The sequence below is a fragment of the Bombus vosnesenskii genome, unplaced genomic scaffold (assembly GCF_011952255.1).
Source record: "Bombus vosnesenskii isolate JDL3184/JDL3185 unplaced genomic scaffold, Bvos_JDL3184-5_v1.1 scf7180000013348, whole genome shotgun sequence".
Taxonomy (NCBI): domain Eukaryota; kingdom Metazoa; phylum Arthropoda; class Insecta; order Hymenoptera; family Apidae; genus Bombus; species Bombus vosnesenskii.
In genome coordinates, this window is record NW_022882984.1 from 766,247 (window position 1) to 786,821 (window position 20,575).

The 20,575-nt window shown below is 39.1% G+C and overlaps 1 protein-coding gene across 1 annotated transcript in view; it reads left to right on the forward strand.

Moving 5' to 3' along the window:
* The window catches only part of LOC117236339 (zwei Ig domain protein zig-8-like), a 107,809-nt gene that overhangs the window by 23,437 nt on the left and 63,797 nt on the right, over window positions 1–20,575 (forward strand). The gene's annotated exons all lie outside the window — the stretch shown is intronic.

A 20,575-nucleotide genomic window follows, 5' to 3' on the forward strand; every position in this document is an offset into this window, starting at 1 on the left:
TGGTCTAACGAAGCGAATAATAAAAAGGAACTAAACAAAATTATCAACTCGAAGCTTCTTGCTACGAGCTCACAGTTCAATCAGAATCTACTTATTTCACAAAGGATTGTAAGACTTGGTATCGCGTTAAAAAGCAAGGAAGAACAAGAATTACGTGACTTTGATATTTCCTTTGCATTTCTGGCCGCAGAAAAAACGAAGGTATTTCCATTACGGAGCTGCCTTCGTGAAAGCAAACATTCGCGTGTACATTAGGAAAAGGAAAGCTAAGTATTGTTCCATTTTCACCTCGTCATGGTAACAATGCCAGAGTGTTGCATTTTTAATTGCCTTTTATTTACCTTTTCCTTCAAAGTTCACCAGCTAGCTTCACTTTAAAGTTCAGGCTAACGTTTCAACAAGTTGCTGATTGTCACGGAACAACCATATTATATCCAAGCATTACGCGCGATCGCGTGCTTTTAAGAAGTTACATCACAAATGACGAATCTTTCGAACAGTTTCAGTTTCGTTACGTACATACGGATGCCGTTGTAAAGTGGTAGCTTCTCTATGAATTGCAATAGCGTACGTGATACTGGTAATAGTATTCCTGTTCTTTTTTTTTTTTTTTTTTTAATATTTCACATTCACAATTTGTCCAATTTGGACATTTGATAAAATTTTTTAGCTGTTTGATTATCATGTGGGTGGCTACCCCCAGTGGGGTACCATCTTCGTGTTTGTTAGGTTATATCCTTGATGAGTAGTATTCCTGTTGGAAAACATTTTCGTTCCGCTCCAACTTCTATTTCAAGTTCTCGTTGCTCGATTGCTTTTCACGCTTCTTCTCGTGTCGAATTTATCTGCTGATTAAAGAGCCGATTAAAAAACATATTTTTGCATATTACACGCACCTGGATTCTTTCAAATTGTTGAGGTTATTAGATGTATAAAGAGAGAAACGCGTGGATAAATTGCAAGATAGAAAATATATTTTAATACAGAAGTGTAAGTATAAGTAGGAATATAATTTGTGCTGATCCAGATCCGCACGCTAGTGTCACGTAAAATTGATACTTGAAGTGTAAGAGTCGTATCCCAACTATTAATTTTCTTTTATCGAACTTTATTATAAATTTTGACACTTACAATAATAGAATAACACTTGTGGCGGATCGGTACCAACAGGACGCCGACAGGTCGAGGCATCAACGCGGTCGTAACATTTCCCGGGCGATCCTTGGGTACCAACCGCCAACGCCAGAGGGCTACTACGACGACAACGAGTCTGTCTGTCTCGCTAGCGGTCGAATATACGCTGTCACGATATAAATACCGCACCTAATGAGACTCCCTCTACGTCTAAGGTAGGGACTACCGGATATAGCCTTACTGACGAGTCCACCGGTAGTCTCGGGACGAAACGCGAATGCTCTTTTCACCTGACAGGGACTCTTAACACCAAACACTGAACCAGAGAAAGGAGTTGTACGAGAACAGTGACTAGAACAAGAATTGCCCGAGTTGGGTGAAGTCCTCGGTTTATATACGTTTTGGTTTGAGGATGTTGAGGAGGCTCGGTGTAGGGTTATGATGTGGAAAAGTGTCCAAAGATCGGGGGTCGATATCTTATTTCTGATGTGGACTAAGATGCGTCACAGCCTTGGTGTATGCTATGATGGTAAGGTGGTGATGTGTCCAAAGGATTCCGAAGATCGGGGGTTGATGTCTTATCTCTGATGTAGGTTGAGATCTGATTGATGTCATACTAGCAGTGTTACCCTATAACTGAAAGCCCCGAAGCCAACGTCGCCTCTCAACTGTCTATGGTTTGCCTCCGTCCCAGTCTTTCGTCTATACGCTGTCGATGGCTTCGGTACTTGAGAAAACTAAAAAGACCGGACGTAGAGTTTTCTTAAAAGTAGTAACCGCTTCAACAAAAATTAGCCAATTTGTTGCGTAATAAAGGGCGATGGAAACGAAAAACCAATAAATACATTTCCATTAAGTTGAAGCAATTTTACGTGAACGTAACTGGAGCTGCGTGTCTTCAAAGGGATGCTATTCGATCGTTCCAAACGATCCAGAACTGATTACAAATGTAAATAGTATATGGAATGTCAGGTTAACAAGGTGCACGACAACCTAGCTAAGCTGTTTATTTACTCGTAAAGAAAGTCGTTTGCAAGAAAGGCAAATTTCCAAGCAAGAAAAGTCATCATTACGCGAGGTCGAGTGTACGACGTAATGTTGAAATAACGCAGTCGCCATAGTATCCTCTTGCGTTTACGACGCTTTTCTATAGCTTCGCTCTTTCGCTATATTTTACCTCGAGCATCGACCGTCTCGCCCGTTAATTTTATTCTTTTCCGTGAACCTCTTCTCTAAATTTCAAGTCGCTCTTCGCATTCCATCGAGTTAAAACGTCAATGATTCCACCCCGGTCGCGGCAACGCGTTCGTTTCGCACGATGAGACGGTGAAAAAGTTTCCGCTTGTCGTTCCCCTTAACTTTCACGTAGCCGTTTTTGCGATACTTGAACGTTGTGCAAGTGCGGAACGGTTTCAGCGAGTTCTTCTTTAAAAATTTACCGTGTCTTGGGAAATGCCAAGAGAAATGAGAGGTGCATGACGGGACACATCGTAGGTGGTAATTTCTTCGTTGAAACGGAGTAGCCTTTTCTTTTTAATGAACGCGATTTTTGAACGTTGTTGAGTGATTCTCTTTCAAAACCCTGCAACGATAATTATAAATTACGCACGTACACATGCAAGACGTGGAGTTTCGTTCGGCCTACCCAAACATTTCCCCACAAATATTTGTCGGATTTCATTGGATCCGCGAAACGAACGCGTAACGTGAAAACACGAAAGGCACAGACGCTGTAATGGCGATGAATAATTGAAAGGGCGCGGAATAAATTGCATATATTTCGTTCGAAATTAAAATTAAGCCGCTGAAACAATTTGTATTCGTAAAGGCCTCGTTTCGCGTCGCGTCTCACCGATAGAATCAAATATTTCAATAGCCGAACAGCAGACTACTCGTCCACCTGTCTGCAACGCGTTTTAACGTCTACTTTGAAATCACTTAACCATTTTCGACGTTCGTTATATTCGTCTCCTTGTGTGTGTCGTTGCGATACTGCCCTATTAATATCGACGCGATATTGGGTTTTAGTCTATTCCACTGTAAAGTATTCCATCACTCCGTTCAACTACTATTTCTATACTTGAAATCCACTTTATTTCTCTTATCGTATTACTCTTTTTTTCATTTCGTCGGAACAATAGCAATATACCGCTGTTATATCGTAAGCAAAAAGGATTTCGTGACGTAAACTGCTTTCGGTAATCACAGAGTTATTTTAGATTTCGAATCTCGTCTGATTACGAGTTTTGGAAAATGTTCTTTTAGCCATCCATTTATCGAAGAGAGATGCTCGCGGGGGTAAAATAGTACGAATAATATAAACATACGCGAGATATCGAAATTTCTCGCACTCGCTGATATATAGCGAAATACAAACGTTACGTGCCCATTTCTGGTTTTGAGCGATACACGCATAAAGGTTTAGAGCATCGTATAATATCTACTCTTGGGGAATTTGCATCGATTGATGTACGAATCCTGGAATATTTATGAATTTGCATATTTCGCGTTTAATGGGAAATTTAGAACGAGCTATGAATACGTTCTTTTTTATCTTATGTTTCAAATAGGATCCGATATCAGATTGAAATATTTATTTGTGTTGCGAGCGACAAATATCATCGAATGTAAATAGGATAGTTCTTATTAGAAACAACGCGAATACTCACGTTTAATATCGTAATTTAATATCGTCTTCTATCTTTGAAGAAAATAATTCTCTACAAAAAAAGCGTCAAATAAAAGCAGCCTTCTTAGACACGCGTGCTCGACAAAGTTTCAATTTTATAAACTCCTTTAGAAATTTCATACTTCTTTTACGTGCTGAAAAACTCCACCTACTTTACTTTTATCTACTTTTATTTTCCTGCTTCGAAGATAACGCCACTTGTTTAATATAATCTGTCATGGATCTGTTCTACTTAACGGGATTTATTTGAACGCTTAATTATACATAAAACGAATTACACGACCAGTTCTCTTTGAAAAGTAAACGCAAGTTATACGTAAAATACAAGGAATCGGATTTCTACTCTTCGTTTGGATATCCTGTTCATCGAACGAACGTCTTTGGACGACTGAAAGGACCAGTAGACACTATCGTCAGATCTCGTGAGAGTTTCATCTCTGAAAACAACCCTCTACCGATCGATTCTCTTTTGTGCAACGACCAACTCGCATTCTCGTCATTGCGGTGGTTTAACAATGCTCGGAAGGAACCTAGAAAGAACTAAGAAAATGCTCGCGTTACGTATGCAAATAACGACCGGTTTTACGAGGGAATCCCAGCTGGCGATCGTTGCAACATCGAGTCGTTAACAATTTGTCTCTTAACCATTTCTCGCTTCTCTCTCTGGATAATTTCATTTACAGTCATACTTCTGATTCTAATATTTTTAACATTCAAACTTCACACATGTATTACAGGAAGTATTTGAATTTGAAATTTGGAGAATTTTTAATACTTTGAAGTTTTCAGTATTTCTCGCAATGATACGTAATAGAGAGATTTTGATAATTAAATTTAGTAAATTTTCAACCATAGCGAAACTGTGTGTTTGTTTATGTTTCTTACGAAACCTATCGCATACGGGAAAACGATACAGGTAAATACGCGAACATAATAGTTTATGCAACGTAATATTATAATTCAAAGGTCCTGTAATTTGTTACGCATTAATTCGGATTCTCTAGAATTCTTGTACACCTGCTGCTCGTATTTTCAGCTTTTTGCACGTATCAAAATTTCGTGCAACTTTGAAATTTTAACTATGAAAATCCAACAGCTTGTATCGTTGTTGCCTGCTATGGTAATTCTGGCCCCTTTGTTTCGGCCCACCCATTGTTAATTGTTCTGGTTCAGTAGTTTCATGAGATATATCCCTATAAAGACCGGGTTACTTGGTCCTTGTAAACGTCACCATAATAGCACCCTTAGTGGGTTTATGCAATAAGGATGCTGACATTCGATTATATCTCTGATACAACTTACTGCTAATGAAGCTGCTGTTGTCGACGAAAGAGAATTCGTTATATCGAGCTCACTCGACCTTTGATGAACTATTAAAACGAATTTCATAATCAATTGGCATTAAATGGATTAAATGGATTGCTCGCTAGGCGAGTGTCTACAGGATGAGCGATAAAGATATTTGCAAAACAGTAAAACACACGACATGTTAATCTTGCCCTTGGTATTTACCTCGAAGATAATATAAATTATACAAATGACACATGGTATTAGGTCGTTGGAAAAGTTTCTTTCGTTTTACGAGAAAATAATGGATGTGTAGCGGTGCACGAGCTAGAGGACAATTCGAAGCGTGTTGTTGTTTTGTCTCGGAGCATCAACATCGTTAGGACATACATAATGTAATAATAAATAAACTCCTGGGCAGTATAAATAAACGAACGCGATCGCAAGGTGGTCAGTTTCTCAGTCTGAGTCTCGAGCGATTTTATTAGCGATCAGTGCACAGTCTTTAGCGAATCAGTTAGTGCCGAGCGTCTCAACAAACATTCTCTGTATTTATTAATTATTTGAATATATTTGACGGTTTCGACATCGAGTTATCTCGTTATTTAACCCACACGACCAACCATCCTCTACGGATGCACAACATTTTCCGTTTTATATTATTTTATCGAATTACCTATGATCGAATTTGTTCTATCAAAATAAAGATCACAACGTTCGACAGATTAGGTTTCGTGTTTGTATAAAGATGCATCGTTGTAAAAGATGTGTCTGCAAAAGGAAGACACTTTTCGGACAGCCTAATAGTATCAAACATAGGTACTGTAAACACGATATTTCGATCATCCAAGACAGAACTGGAGAAACAAATTATTTACAGAGCATAACCCTATGAATAAATGAAGACAACTAAACTAGTGCACTGTAACCCGTATTAATCAAAAGTTTAGGAAACAACTGAAATCGCCACTGGGACGAGGAATGCAACCAAGTGTCATCCGACGCGATACGAGTAACCTCGAGGACAAATGACCGGAAAGATCAGCCGAACATCGAGAAACTACGGTAGCCAGAGTCCAAGAGCCGAGCAAAACGACCTGGTCTACCTCTTACAACTCTAACATCCACGACCTCGGAAACAATAGGTCCAACCTAGGTTACCAAAAAGCTATAGAGACCTAGCATTCGTTATATATATGTACACGAAGATCAAAGGAATCGACCGAGATTGTAACTTGGCAAAAGATACGATTGGAAACACAGCAACACGGAAATACCAGTTTTTCTGTTCTTGAGACTACGGAATTTTATCAGAATAACCGTTAGAATCGCAGACCTCGATACATACAACGTCTTAGCTCGAGAAATGTGGTTCTAGTAACCTCGATATCTATGACAGCGGCTGATCCTTACAAATCCCAAGTGATATGTTGACCTACAATAGTGTGCATCGAGTTTCTCGACCTCGAAATTATAGATGTCAAGGTTCTTCGATACTGGAGCGATCTAGATCAGCTTTTCCAACCTTGTAATGGCAGATCTATAGACGATACAAGACCTGGATGATTTAGACGAGGTTCCTTGTGCGTCATTAGACGTTTGTATCATTGTTCTGCGTTAACGTTCCGATGTATCACGGGTCTGCGATCATGAATATTGGATTCCCGCGTCGTAGTCTGTTATATTCCTCTTTCTGATTGCTTCGCTCGAATCTATGAGAACCGTAAGCTGATATCTGGCAGTACGGGGCTCTTACGACACGTCTTGCAGCTTGGAAATAGCTGGTAATAGGTCCATAGACATCGTGACACCATTGTCATCAAAATTGTACGATTTTATAGAAATCTGTTTCCGCATGATTACAAATATTGGGCTTATCGCACCTAAGGTGGCTAGAGATTGTTCTTTCGATGGCAAGATGGTTCGTCTAGTGCCTTTTGATCTCCAAGTTATATACGTCGAAAACTATTGATCTTGGCGTGGCCTATCCCAAGATCCTCGTTTTGCCAACGTTCCGGATCTTGTTGCTTGTTTCTAGGATGTTGCGAATCACGCCTCTCGCTTCGTCTATGGAAATGTGGTTTTCCAACCACTTGTTGTGTACTATTTTGCTATGATTCCCTATCGTCACATTTATGAATGTCGAAGTAATACGTATTCACCGTGGGAAACGCTATCCATCATCAAAGCTATCGTCCGAGTTGGAAATTTGGTTTGAGTTATTCGCAGCTGTAAGAAATGATCAAGATTGAAGTACCTTTTCGAAGTTACTGTTTCTGTAAATTTGTAATTGATCTTTCCACTATTAGATACTTTAAGTGTAAATTAATCTGTTTTATAAAATTATCGTGTTTCTTCGTATCAAACTTTCTTTGATTCATTGGTAACGATTCATCGTAATAATTCATTAATTTCATCAATCTCTTGTCTTTGGAATTTACCGTTTTTTATTCTCCTCGATTGCAAAATATTTTTCATACACCGTCGACAGTTTTTTATTCTTATAAACTTACGAGTATCTATGTTCTTTTGCTATTCGCACGTGCGATGTATTGGTACGCTATATCTGTCTCTAAAGCGCATTCAATTTGTCCGAGTTTCGGTAACATTTACTTTTGCATGGAAGCATAGTTATGCGGTTTTGTCTGCAGAGTGCTTTATCAAACAAAATGTATTTGCAACAGTAATCTAACCGCTGTATACACACCGATGGTTTATGCCAGCAATTCCAATTGTCAGATAAGCAGCCAACTTTTTTTAACAATTATTCTTGTCGCAACGTACGCGGATTCGCCTCGTATGCAAAAGTTTAAACAAATCTGAATTCATGTTAATTAGGACCTCATCCCGAATATTTTTTCTCATTTCGTTAATAACAATTATTGAGATATGTATAATTTTATGTGTTAGACCAGGTTAGATGCGTAGTAGTGATACTTGTACGTGAATATCAGTGTGTGGAAGTATTTTTGTGCGCGGCGTCTCGAAAACAAATGAATGTAAACTGTTGTTCAATCGGTTAACCCCTTAACCTACAACTACGGGCATAGCCCGTAGTAGATGATCGAACCAAACGTAAATATTACGGGCATAGCCCGTGGTACGATGATCGGGCCAAATATAATATACAGGGTGGTTGGCAACTGGTGGTACAAGCGGAAAGGGGATAATTCTACGCGAAAAAAGAAGCCGAAAATATAGAATAACAATTTTTCGTTCGAGGCTTTGTTTTCGAGAAAATCGACTTTGAATTTTCGCTCGGTACGAGTGCACTTTATCGCGTCTCGTTATAACGGATCTCACTGTAGATCGTTGTCTCGATGGAAAAATTAAAAAAAAAAAATTTTTTTATTTTATATTTTTGACTTCTTTTTCGCGTAGAATCACCCCCTTTCAGCTTGTACCACCAGTTACCAACCACCCTGTATAATAGCTTGCTTACGTTTTCGACCCAAAATTCTCGAACGTAAATCGTAGGTTAAGGGGTTAACAATCTGATATGGAAGAAGGTGAGACGCGTGCAAGTGTGTATCGATGAATATCTTTGACATCGCTTAACAAATAAATATATAACTATTCTAATATGAATTCTAAGTGTAAATTTAGTGTTCCTATGCCATTATTTCGGCTATTAGATCCAAAATTCTCAACAACAATATTCTGCTATTTCGTTATTGACGTGCCTACGATATTCGAGTCTCTTCGTTAAGAAAATCCCAAATTTATTATTCTCGTTGGCAATTTTATTTTATGTCTGACATAATTAGACGTTTGATTTCATCTGTCTCGTAAAACAACATTAACTAGCCTATTTACCGTTTTGTTTCCTGACTACAGAAGGGTTCCACCGTTGCTTAAGCCCCGTTTTCACGATTTCCCTCGCAGGGAGCGAACCTCGTCATAAATATCGTTACGAAACGAGCTTCCCAGAGCGTACTCCGTTCTCAAATCCGAAAAGACCACAAGCCGTTACTCGGACTAAAATCTTTTAAAGTCTCACGTACTACGTTTCTATTACATGTACACACACGCTTGTTTATTGTTCCGTCGTATTTGCGTTTTCATCGCAGGAACCGTGCCAAGGAGGGATTTTATCGCATTCCGAGAAGATAATGTCGGCGGATTTTGTCGCGACTCATGGAAGGATACTTATCGCGCGTCCTGATTCTTAATAATTCAGAGTCGCTGTTTCGCGAGTTATCCGCCTGTATTAACAGCTTTCTTTAAATCGAGAAAAACGGAGACTACAAATGACGATTATTTTGTAACTTCTCACGGAAGAAGATAATTTTTGTTTCGATGGAACGCAATGATTTTACCGGATCTTGAAAGGATGTTTCAAAGGATGAAATTATTAGAAAATATTGGTACGTGATAAAATATTTTTCGGATAACCAGTGACCATTATCGATGAATTTTATAATCGAGATGATCCTGATCGTTAGAGAAGAATAAGCTTCACTTTCCAAGAAAAGATTGAACTCCATCGATCTTCGATATTTCTCGGAATAACAAATTTCCGCTATCGGCGGATTCGCTAACGCTGCCAAGTTTTTCAATCTTCGCTAGTTTTAGAATGTTCTCCCTGCTTTCTTCAAATATATTCGAAAAGTTCTCGCGTGTCTTCGATCTTCAAAACTCGAATCAACGAATTGCGACACGTGACGAGACTTCGGTATAAGCTCAACCAGTTTGCCATACTAATTTCCTCGAATTAACCTTTGAAGCATGAAGTTAATCAATGTAATTAGAACGGCTGTTGCTGGCTTGTTCTCGTGTCTCTCAACAATGCATCAACGAAACAAGATTCTTCTGTGGACGCGAACACTGAAAATTATTCAAGACCTCTATATCTTCATTTTTCTCGTTGCATCAACTATTACGCATGTGTGTTTATGCTGTCTGCTTTATTGCAACAAACGAGCTACACCAATGCTTTATCCCGCAAAGATTCTCGTATTACAGGAACAAAACAACTCCTAATTCGCGACGTTTCTCTTTCCATAAAATTTCTTCTTACCTTCTTATTACGCTATTATTAAATCATAATTAACTTTTTTATTAATTGCATATCTACGATAAACTGCGATAATCGTGATTTCTATACGCATTTTTTAATTGACTTCGAATTTCTTCGATGCGATTAAAATGGTCGAGTCTCGTTGCGACGTTGCATATCGTAAAAGTTACGTTATAGCGAAAACAAATTCCGTAATAAGCGTTTAATGAGGTTCGCGAGCCACTGTACGTCAGAATATAATTCTAGAATTCAATCTACAAAATTTCTTCAAGTTTCAATCTCGAAATTGGATTTCCAACGCTGCTTCCCTCACAATGCAATCCAAGAATTCGCAAATCACTCGACAGCACGTGCCAGATTTAAAGCTGCCCGTGAAACTGAACGAAGACGCAAGTTCGATCGAAGAAACGCGAAACTTCGTTAAACGACGTCGCAATTCGATGCGTACGCTCGAAGAACGCGCAATGCACCGTTCCAGTTGCTTATGTAAGAACCACAAACTCTGCATTGCAAATGCATTTACTTTATTACGCGGACACAATAGTCCGGCTGCCTAACGATGCTAACCAGGCGCGCGCATATCTTAGGACGAAAACGGTGCGACGACTCGGTTGTTCGGCTGGAAAAGTCGCGGTTTCCCGTTTCCGACCACCACCGGTTACAGCGAAATCTCGTGCAAACTGGAAAACGTCATCGCGTATCCTAATTCCGTCCTTTAAGCCTGAATCTTATTTCCCTTATTTCCACTTCCTTTTCTCATCTTTTTCCTTATTTATCTCCATCCTCGTCCTAATCTTCTATTATTTCCTTTCTTAATCTCTTACCTTGAATATATTATTCTCTATTTTATTTAACTGAATTTCTATCTTCCATAATATCTTTCACTGTTAATTTTTCGTTTTCGTGCTTAGCGCAAATGTATGACACTGATCCGCCGTTGGTATTATTTTAATGCATTAATTTTAATGAAAATGGTTTCTGTATATGTGTATATATATATGTGTGTGTGTGTGTGTGTGTGTACGTGTGTATGAAATGTTGGTAGTTTACAGCTTCTAGCGTATTTCCATAATTGCTCAGCTTGAGAAGGGAAAGTTGCTTCCGCTGAAAGTTTTCAGCAACTATATGGAATGTTTATGAAACATTAAGCTCACTATTGTGCTAATTCCATTTCGTAATATTCGCCGTGTTGTTTATCCGCGGGAGTCACAAAAATTATATCCAAAACAATAATACATTTTCAATAACCGCCGCTGACCGCCTGAAAAGCTGAAAACCTGTGTTCGTTTGATTCGAATCATCCTAATTAGAAGTAGCATGGCATTTTGTAAAAAGTTTCACAGAGTTTCAAATTTTATGCAAACGCTTTTTACAACTTTGCATTTTGAATGGTTCTTTAACGACCTACTTTCTCAACAAGTGGGAGATTTTAACCGGTATCGCGCCTTTCTCTGTCCACTTTTGATCGTTTCCCTGATATTTCGTCGAACCTTTCCTTCTAATCGCCTCGCTCACTTATTTTTCTCGTTCTCAGTCAAGCGGTTCAAACGCTGCAAGCCTCTTTTCCATATTTCCTAAGCTCTCGCCGCCTGTCTTTAAATTTCTGTCTCGGTTACACGCTGACCTCCTTTCTTTCTCCTCTATCAGCTTACGGCAGCGTTTACCGTTTGTCTAATTTCAACTCCACGTCACGTTCCCATTCCTTTTCCACTTGTAATCCCTTTTTTCCCACCCAACTCTCTAATTGTCCCGTGTTTCCACTAGGAAAACGTGCACGCAGGCGTCCCACAGAGAACAGCTACGAGATCGGTTCCTTACTGCACATCTACAGCTTCACGCGTGTTATAAATTGCGAATTAACCTGGTCGATTTCTATCGATCGGCCGATTTACATAGACAAAAAGTAACCGTTTGACGTGGCAAATAAAGAAATTCAATTAATAAAAAAGAAGGTTAATTATCAAATTTTCCTCCTACGAACCGTATAGTTACGTGCACTATGTCAGTTAAAAGTCAACCGTTAATTTACCTTCTATATCGTTCGATTGTTCTATAAATTAAAGCTTTCCATAATGTTTGTTATACTATCTATTATTTATTTAATAACGTCATTCCCTGTAACAGCAAAACGATACTTTACGTAATAAAGTAAATTATTTCAAAGAATACAAGTTAGTTAATGAAGGCAAAGCTGAGGAGAAACTTCTACATCGAAGTGATCCATCATCTTAAATTGGATATAGCAATTTAAAATGCAAAGTTTTCCGAAGAGAAAAATTTTCTTTGTTACGAGCAAGTGGTCGCGTGTATTAATACATGATAGTGGATTATAAATTGACATTAATTGCAAGAAACCGTGTCCGTAGCTGCTATATAAACGCCAAAGTGTGACCTATTTTAAGCAAGCAGTTACAATAAATTAAAAGTTACGAGCAGAAAGCAATATTGGAAAAGAAGCCTGTTATCGACATTCATTGCATACGTTGTCTACCCTTGCATTAAACTTTACCACATTTACTCTATAAGCATGCATTTCCGCCGTCTGTTTCTTCTATAAAAAGATAGCTCATCGGTCGTTTAATTTCGAAAAATATTTCTACGATAATCGATCAGCGATAAACTCTAAGAAAGGAAAAACGGAGAAACATCTTTTCTTACCACAAAGCGTTAATTAAAGCGTTATAACCAGCATGACTAATTACCGTTATATAGAAAAACGTTCTTTTACCTGTTTCATGTTACAGAGTTGTTAATTTTGTTTACCTCGTTGATGGGTGTCCTACACGGTAAAGAAAATTCAAATTTTTAATTAAATATTTTTCTATGAGTTTCAGCCACCATTCGATGGTCCATGTAAAATTTTTAAGCTCTTCGATGGCAAACAATTTAGTTCATATTTAAATCACGGTGGAAGGTTTCGCGTACTCCCGAACGAACAATATTTATTCGTGAAATTTATTCGGAAAAGAACGCTCAAACAGCGAATCGCGATTAATTTGTTTCGTCACGAAACGAACGAAGCGAAAGAGAATTCAACTCGCGTGTTTACGCCAACTTTCTCAATGGGAATCCCATTCAAGCGATACACGAAACTCGCGCGAAAAAGGTGGCGCGATCGCTATTCTCTTTCCCATCGCTTTTTCATTGTCCGGAAATCCACATTCCATCTAACGGTCCATCGTTCTGCAAACTGCAAATCGAATTGACATCGAACAGCGAACCCCTCGTACTTACGCAAACCATATTTTCCCCCGTTTCTGAAGCTTTCGCGCCTCTATGCGTGTTAATCCCAGAAATAAAACGCTTCGAGACACACGAACTTATTATACTGAGAATATAAATGACGGAATTTTGTGATAATTTCTGGAGAAACCTTTCAACTGTTACGAAAAAGTTTAATCGTAAAACTGTTATGCGTATATTGGGTTGGCAACTAAGTGATTGCGGATTTTGTCATTGGATAGTACTGACAAAAGCCGCATTCGTTTAGTTTCCTTAAATACTTAGACGCCACTTGTACAAAATTCCCAATAGAATCTGGCATACCCCAAGGTAGTGTCCTCGGACCCCTGCTGTTCTCCATCTACACTGCCGATTTACCAATATCAACGGAGATAACAATAGCAACATTTGCTGACGACACAGCGCTATTAGCTTGCCACGCAGACCCGATAATTGCTTCATCCACTCTCCAGCGATGTCTCGACTCGATGGAAAAAAGTGGTTTCATAAATGGGGCTTCGAAATTAATGAAAAAAAATCCACGCATGTAACCTTCACGCTTGGAAAACAAACCTGCCCCCAGGTCACCATCAACGATACAACAATTCCTAGCAAGGATACAGTCGGATACCTGGGCATGACCCTGGACAGGAGATTAACCTGGAAAAATCACATCACAGACAGAACGAAGCAACTCAAGGACAAACTCAAAACATTCTATTTGGCTCACTGACCGACGCTCCAACCTAAGCACACAGAATAAAATTACCCTCTATAAGAGCGTAATAAAACCTGTCTGGACCTACGGAATCCAATTATGGGGAACAGCAAGTAATTCCAACATTGAAATACTTCAACGCTTCCAATCGAAAACGCTAAGATCCATTATAAATGCACCCTGGTATGTCACCAACGAACTAATACATCGCGACCTCAAGATACCAACAGTCAAAGAGGAAATGGCAAAATATAGCGACAGATAGAGCAAAAGAGTCAACAAACATCGAAACCCCCTAATTACTGGATTACTCGATACGTCGGACCAGATCCGCAGGCTGAAGTGACACTACCCGCTAGACCTAAACGCTAGATTCAATTAGTTATTTAAATTAAGTAATATTTACTTATTTATAATACTTACTTACAAATTATACTTATCTATAATAAGTATTAACTTATTATAAATATTTAGCCATGTCTCTTCTGCGCCACGCCAGAAAAAATTACTGAAAATTCTCAATGCGAGAATTGATTGTAAATATCAATAAATAAAAAAAAAATTTAGTTTCCAACCCAATATTTGATGTTACCGTAAAATCGGTATATGGGACGAAAATTTTCTAAGTCTATTTATTAAGATATGTGCAATTTAGATAAGATATGTGCTAGATTAGATTAGCCGCGTAGTAGTGACACACGTATATGAATATGAATGTATGTGTGTGCACAGCGTCTGGAGAAACAAACGAATGCAACTGTTTCGTTGACAGTGTGGTATGGAAGATGCTGAGACAAAGAGAGTGCTGAGACGCGTGCAAATGTATATCGACGAAGATCCTTGAAATCGTTTCTTAAATAAATCTAAAACTATTTTAATATGAATTCTAAGTGTAACCTTAGTGTTCCTTTACTTTTATTTCGGCGATTAAGATCCACAATTTTCAACACTGTTCCTTGAAATGCGACCGATACTGTCACTTTCCTATCCATTGGTGGAATCAAGTTAGAGGGCAAAAATATATAAAAAGACACGACGAGATATTTCGAAAAAAGACGAATGATGCGTGAAATAATACTTTGTATTTTATATCATGTATCGCGTATGATACGCGTATCGTATATACAGCGAAGGATCAAATGTATTTAGTTTACGTACGCCGATCTTAAATTACGCTTTATCTCTCTCGTCATCCCTTCATTATCCTGCAACTGATCGGCGGATACTGCTACATGAATGGCTGTCAGAAATTAGATCAAAGTGTTACAGTTTGGTTAGGATCACGACTGTGCGTGTCACGTTGTGGGTCTGTAACATGCCACATATTACTGGCCTCGTAATTGTAGCTTATGAGACGCTCATGTAACAGTTCCATCGCACATATCGTAGTACACGGTTTCTACCCGTACTCGGATGAAAACTAAGCTTCGAATAAAACGCTTTTGTTTCGTGTCTCGCATCTATTCTTTGTATAAATAGAAAATCGTCTCTCGGTCGCTTGTATTAGGTTGTCCGAAAAGTTCCTTTCGTTTTACAAGGAAGTAGTAGATGCACAATATTTTTTGTTTTATATTGCAGTATCGAGGACGAGGGGCCTAGGGGGGTGTTCTGCGAATGATAAACAAGCAGTTGCTGAGCGTGTGCATGGTGGGGCTTAAACAAAAGATATAAGACAAAGGACAAAGAGTTGCTAAGAGACGTAAACGAATTAAAGGGAGTATAAGTTGAGAAGCCAGAGAGTGCGGATCGCGTTGTCGAGATAGTGTTGTTAGCGTTGTTGAGAGAGAGTTGAATCTGTGTTGACGAGAGTTGTTAATTAATTATAATACGTTGTTACGATTACTTCGTGTTAAATAACCATTGTTTTCTGTTTAATCCATTTGTTATTAATAAACTGATTAATTATAGTAGTTACGATACTACAATATTATTTTATCGAATTACGATCCATTTTGTAGCAATAGAATAAAATGGATCGTACATAAATCCATAAAATAATATAAAATAAAAAATATTGCGCATCTATTATTTCACTTATAGGGAAACTTTTGGGGCAACCTAATAAAATATTTTCCTACCGTGTATAGCTTACTGCGTTGCTTTTATCATTTCATTTGTATGATATAATTAATTAAATCCGACTGTAATAAATTTCCAGTCATTCGAAGAACGCTTCGATGGAAAATAATTACAACACGAATACTACGAATTTTCGTAGCCACTGTAGATGAGAAAAATCCGATCAGCGGTAACAGCGCGTCAAATTCGAATACAACGTTCGAAACAGATACAACATAATACCCTTCTTAAATACTAGGACACCTGGTTTTACGTAAAATCGGACAGTTGGCATAAATAATTAAGGAAACCATCAATCCGCCGTGATTCACGTAACTTGCTTTCGAATAATAATGGTGCTATTCAACGACCGGCGACATTTAGTATCCTCGAACCGGTTGCTTGCTATTCTGATAGATACGCTTGTCCACCAAATGCAGATAGGAACGTGACATTTAGCCGCAGATATTTCGAGTCGGTGATATTTCAACGAAGAATAGATATATAATCGATGCCCACGACTAGACAGGTCGAGTGCGAAACGTCGTTCTAAGATAAGACGCGTTGTTAAGTTTTTAACCGGTTGCTCGCCTCGTTATTCTCGCACGCGGTTTTCATTCTGTTGACCTATTCAACGATCCCAAAAAAGATGTTCGAGCCAGTAATTAAACGGATGAAACTGCGCTTATCCCTATACATTTCTGAATTTTCTTCAACAGTCGAGACGCTTTTCGCGCGACTCATTACGTTGCCAAGCGGCTGTGTTCTTCGCGTGCTTTTTCTTTCGCTCTCTCTTTCAGCTGGTCGAGACGAAGCGACAAAGATCGGCACGACGATTAAACGAAGTCTCGTCGCTTCAAAATTTCCCGGATAAATACCAGTTAAACTTCACGTAGGAAACGTAAAACGTCTTTCAACTATCGTTCGCCAACGCTGTCCGGGATAATTCGCTTCGGTCTTGCCGTTGCACGGATCACACGAACGAAATGTGATTGAAAAGAATAACTGTACGGAAAATTTCAAAGGAACGTTCGTTTAACGCGATTCTACTTTCGGTGTGTAAGCGCGAATTACATAAATGGTATTATATTAAGTATCGTTAACAGCTATAAGTAGCGACATGTTGGAATACAACGATATCAATCGCATGCAGATGAGGTGATTGATCGTACGGATTCTTCCCTTCGTTGCCCAGCGATATCCCCACTAGCGTGCGTTCGTGAGATGCACCACGGCGGCTAGCGCGTGCATGCTCTTTCGAGAATTCGCTGGAAGAAGCGTGAGGATATGGATGGAACATTCTCGATGGGCACGTCGAGAAGCTACTAGAAGGTTCTGTGGCACATGTGACGCCACACAGACACCCACACAGGTCGCACTCATTACTGCATAGAGAGTAGGATTCTAAACCTTTTCAAGGGCCATGGGTCACTAAGCCAGTCAGTCTGTGAATAACTAGCCAACTATACATTCCAGAACACACACTTATAATTCTTGTAATAATTGTTTAATAAATATCAGATTATATTATTTCAACACAAACATTGTGTCTTCCACAGGTTATTAATCTTAATTCCGAGATTAAATTCTAACACGCCAATTATCCCATGTTATCCATGATTAATCACGGTCGCTGTCTCTATTGAGATATGTATAATTTTGTGTGCTAGACTAGATTAGCCGCGTAGTAGTGACGCACGTATGTGATTATAAGTGTATGCGTGCACAACGTCTGGAAAAACAGACGAATGCAACTGTTTCGTTGGCAGTGTGATATGGAAGATGCTGAGACGCGTATATCGACGAAGATCCAGGAAATCGTTTATTAAATAAATCTAAAACTATTTAATATGAATTCTAAGTGTACTCTTAGCGTTGCTTTACTTTTATTTCGGCGATTAAGATCCACAATTCTCAATAGTCTCTTTTCAAATGATAATTCTGGCGAATCTTTATGCTTCGGAGAAATTCAATCAAAATTTCCGTACGAGTCTCTCCGAAATTTAAGAAACCTGGAGACATCTTCTTCGATATTCTGATCTTAAACGATCTTTATTTCTGCCTTTAATTTGTCTGCATTCCACGCGAGGAAAATATATCGCGCCCCTTCTTAAACATCAAACGCAGTACACCGTGCGCTCTTGTTCGAGTCAAGCAATGCAAACTAGATAAGAGCTTGGACTTGGCAGTCGACATATCGTAACTCGTAGTAAGTAAATAACAAAAAGTTATGCAATTCTATAAGCAACTTTTCAAACGATCGTAGGATATATCGATACTCCGGCTAATTTCTAACCTACGATCCCTTAAATTTAAGATTGCAAAGGATCCTTTGCCCTGCATCGAAATATCGGCAGACGCATTTACCCCTGAAACCCTGATCCTTTCTCGCAAACTTTCTCGCGAACGTGTCAAAGGAAGAATAGGTGTTTCTTGGTCGGCGAAATTCGCGTCGATCTTCGACCAAGTTGCACGGAGTTTCAGCGATTTTTCGAGATGCCACGGGGATGAAAGGGATACGCCGACGACCTGGATGCTTGAATAGATCATTCTCGGTCGGGCTGCCGAATGTTCTGTGCGGTGCATCGACGGATACTTCCATCTGTGTAGGGTGCATGCAATGGCGTGCATTCGTACTTTGATCACATCTCCGTTAGAATAGCTGCCGCCTCCTGCCGTCTCTCCCGTCCCTGTCCTCTGTTCGTCGCTTTACAAGCTTTGAATGATCGTGGCTTTTCGAAACGAGACTTTGACAGTATTTACGCGCTAGCGAAAAATCGTTTAGAATCGGCCGCTCGTGTCAAACGATGACGCGCTTGAAAAATTACTTGACCCAAAAGTTAATTTGTCGCGTTGATCGCGTCGTATCTAATGCATCACACTGACACGCGCAGTCGGATACAGATAGTGGAAATAGATATCGACGCAATTAAATACGAGCTGTTTAGAAAAATGTGAAAATTAGTTTCAATTATTCGGCAAATAATCTACGTACTGTAAGGATATAAAACTAAAAACGATAAATAAAACTAGCGCTGCTTCGATCGAACTTTATCGATGTCTGCTTCCATCGTCTGTCCCGCTGTATTTTCATTTTGGTCTCAGATTCGCTCGACGATCAACATCCATACAGAGTGACTCGTGTCGCATCTTTACAGCAACAAGATTCGTTCAACCGTCGACACGAGCCTGTCTCGTAGCTGTAAACGTAACCGTAAATTCGATTCGAGATGCGGCAGCGAAATTGCATTCGTGTTCTCTAAGTACTGCACCGAGGAGCAGCTTATCTCGTATGGGATAGATCGTGCAGAAGCATGTGCGCGCAAGTAGATTGTCAGGGATTGCTGAAATTTTATACCGCGTTGCACGATAAAGAGCGCAGTGGATTACACGCGAGAAGCTGGTGTTTTTCATTTGCATCTTGTGTAATTTTTCTTCGCTAACGAAATGCAAATTGACTGTCGGCTACAAATGTTTATTACGCGGATTAAATCGTACAACGAACCGACGTACCACGCGTATTACCGTTTCGTGAAAATATTCGTGAAAATCGTGTATCTCGCTCGACGATTGCATTTAATCCATCATTGCAGGCTTTCTGCCGATAATTCACGTTCATCTGGAGGGAATCGAGCCATAACTATGATCAATGAGAACCGAATCATACGCCAAACGCACTTCCATTCGCAATCCAAGTTATTATTGCATTCTCGACAACGTTATTACCAACTACGTATGATTGCCTGTGTTAATAGTTATCTGACTATGATAAAGCGTTCTATGACGTAATTCATCGGTAATCGCGCCTTTCGCTATCGCCATATTCATCGTTTCGATAAAACGTTCATTCTATTTCCGCTGTCGACGAAATTGCCAAATAAAATTGTTATTTCGACGAAAACTTGGGTCGTTTTGATATTATCAACACGTTCGCACGATCTGTTACTTTGCATCGTTTTATATGTTACGGTATTTAGTTTACGAGCAGATTTCGTTTGAACGTAACGCAGTGTCTGAAACGAATAGAGCAATTATACTTTGCGTGCCGATGTATCGAGTTTCGTATCAAATTTTACAAAATGAAAATATTCTAGTCTGACCTAGATTTGTAAAATAATATTCCTATTGATCTGTACCGAAGCGGAAATTTACAGTTTTCATATCGATGCTTGATATATCGAACAAGCGTAACTCGTATTCGAGAAACCACAGATTGCGCGATCGATTAAATTAAACATGTGACAAGCGTTTGAAATATATATTTCCATTATCTTTTGGCCGTAGAATGCCATTTTTCCTTTTTTTTTTCCTTTTTTTTTTCGATAAACCGGAGCAACGGTAAAAAAAATTTGCATCACAAAGTTGCGGCAATTTTTATTTCGTAGATAGGGAATATTTTCGCAAACGAAAAACTGAATATTTCGTTATGCGCATAAATTTCGCCTGT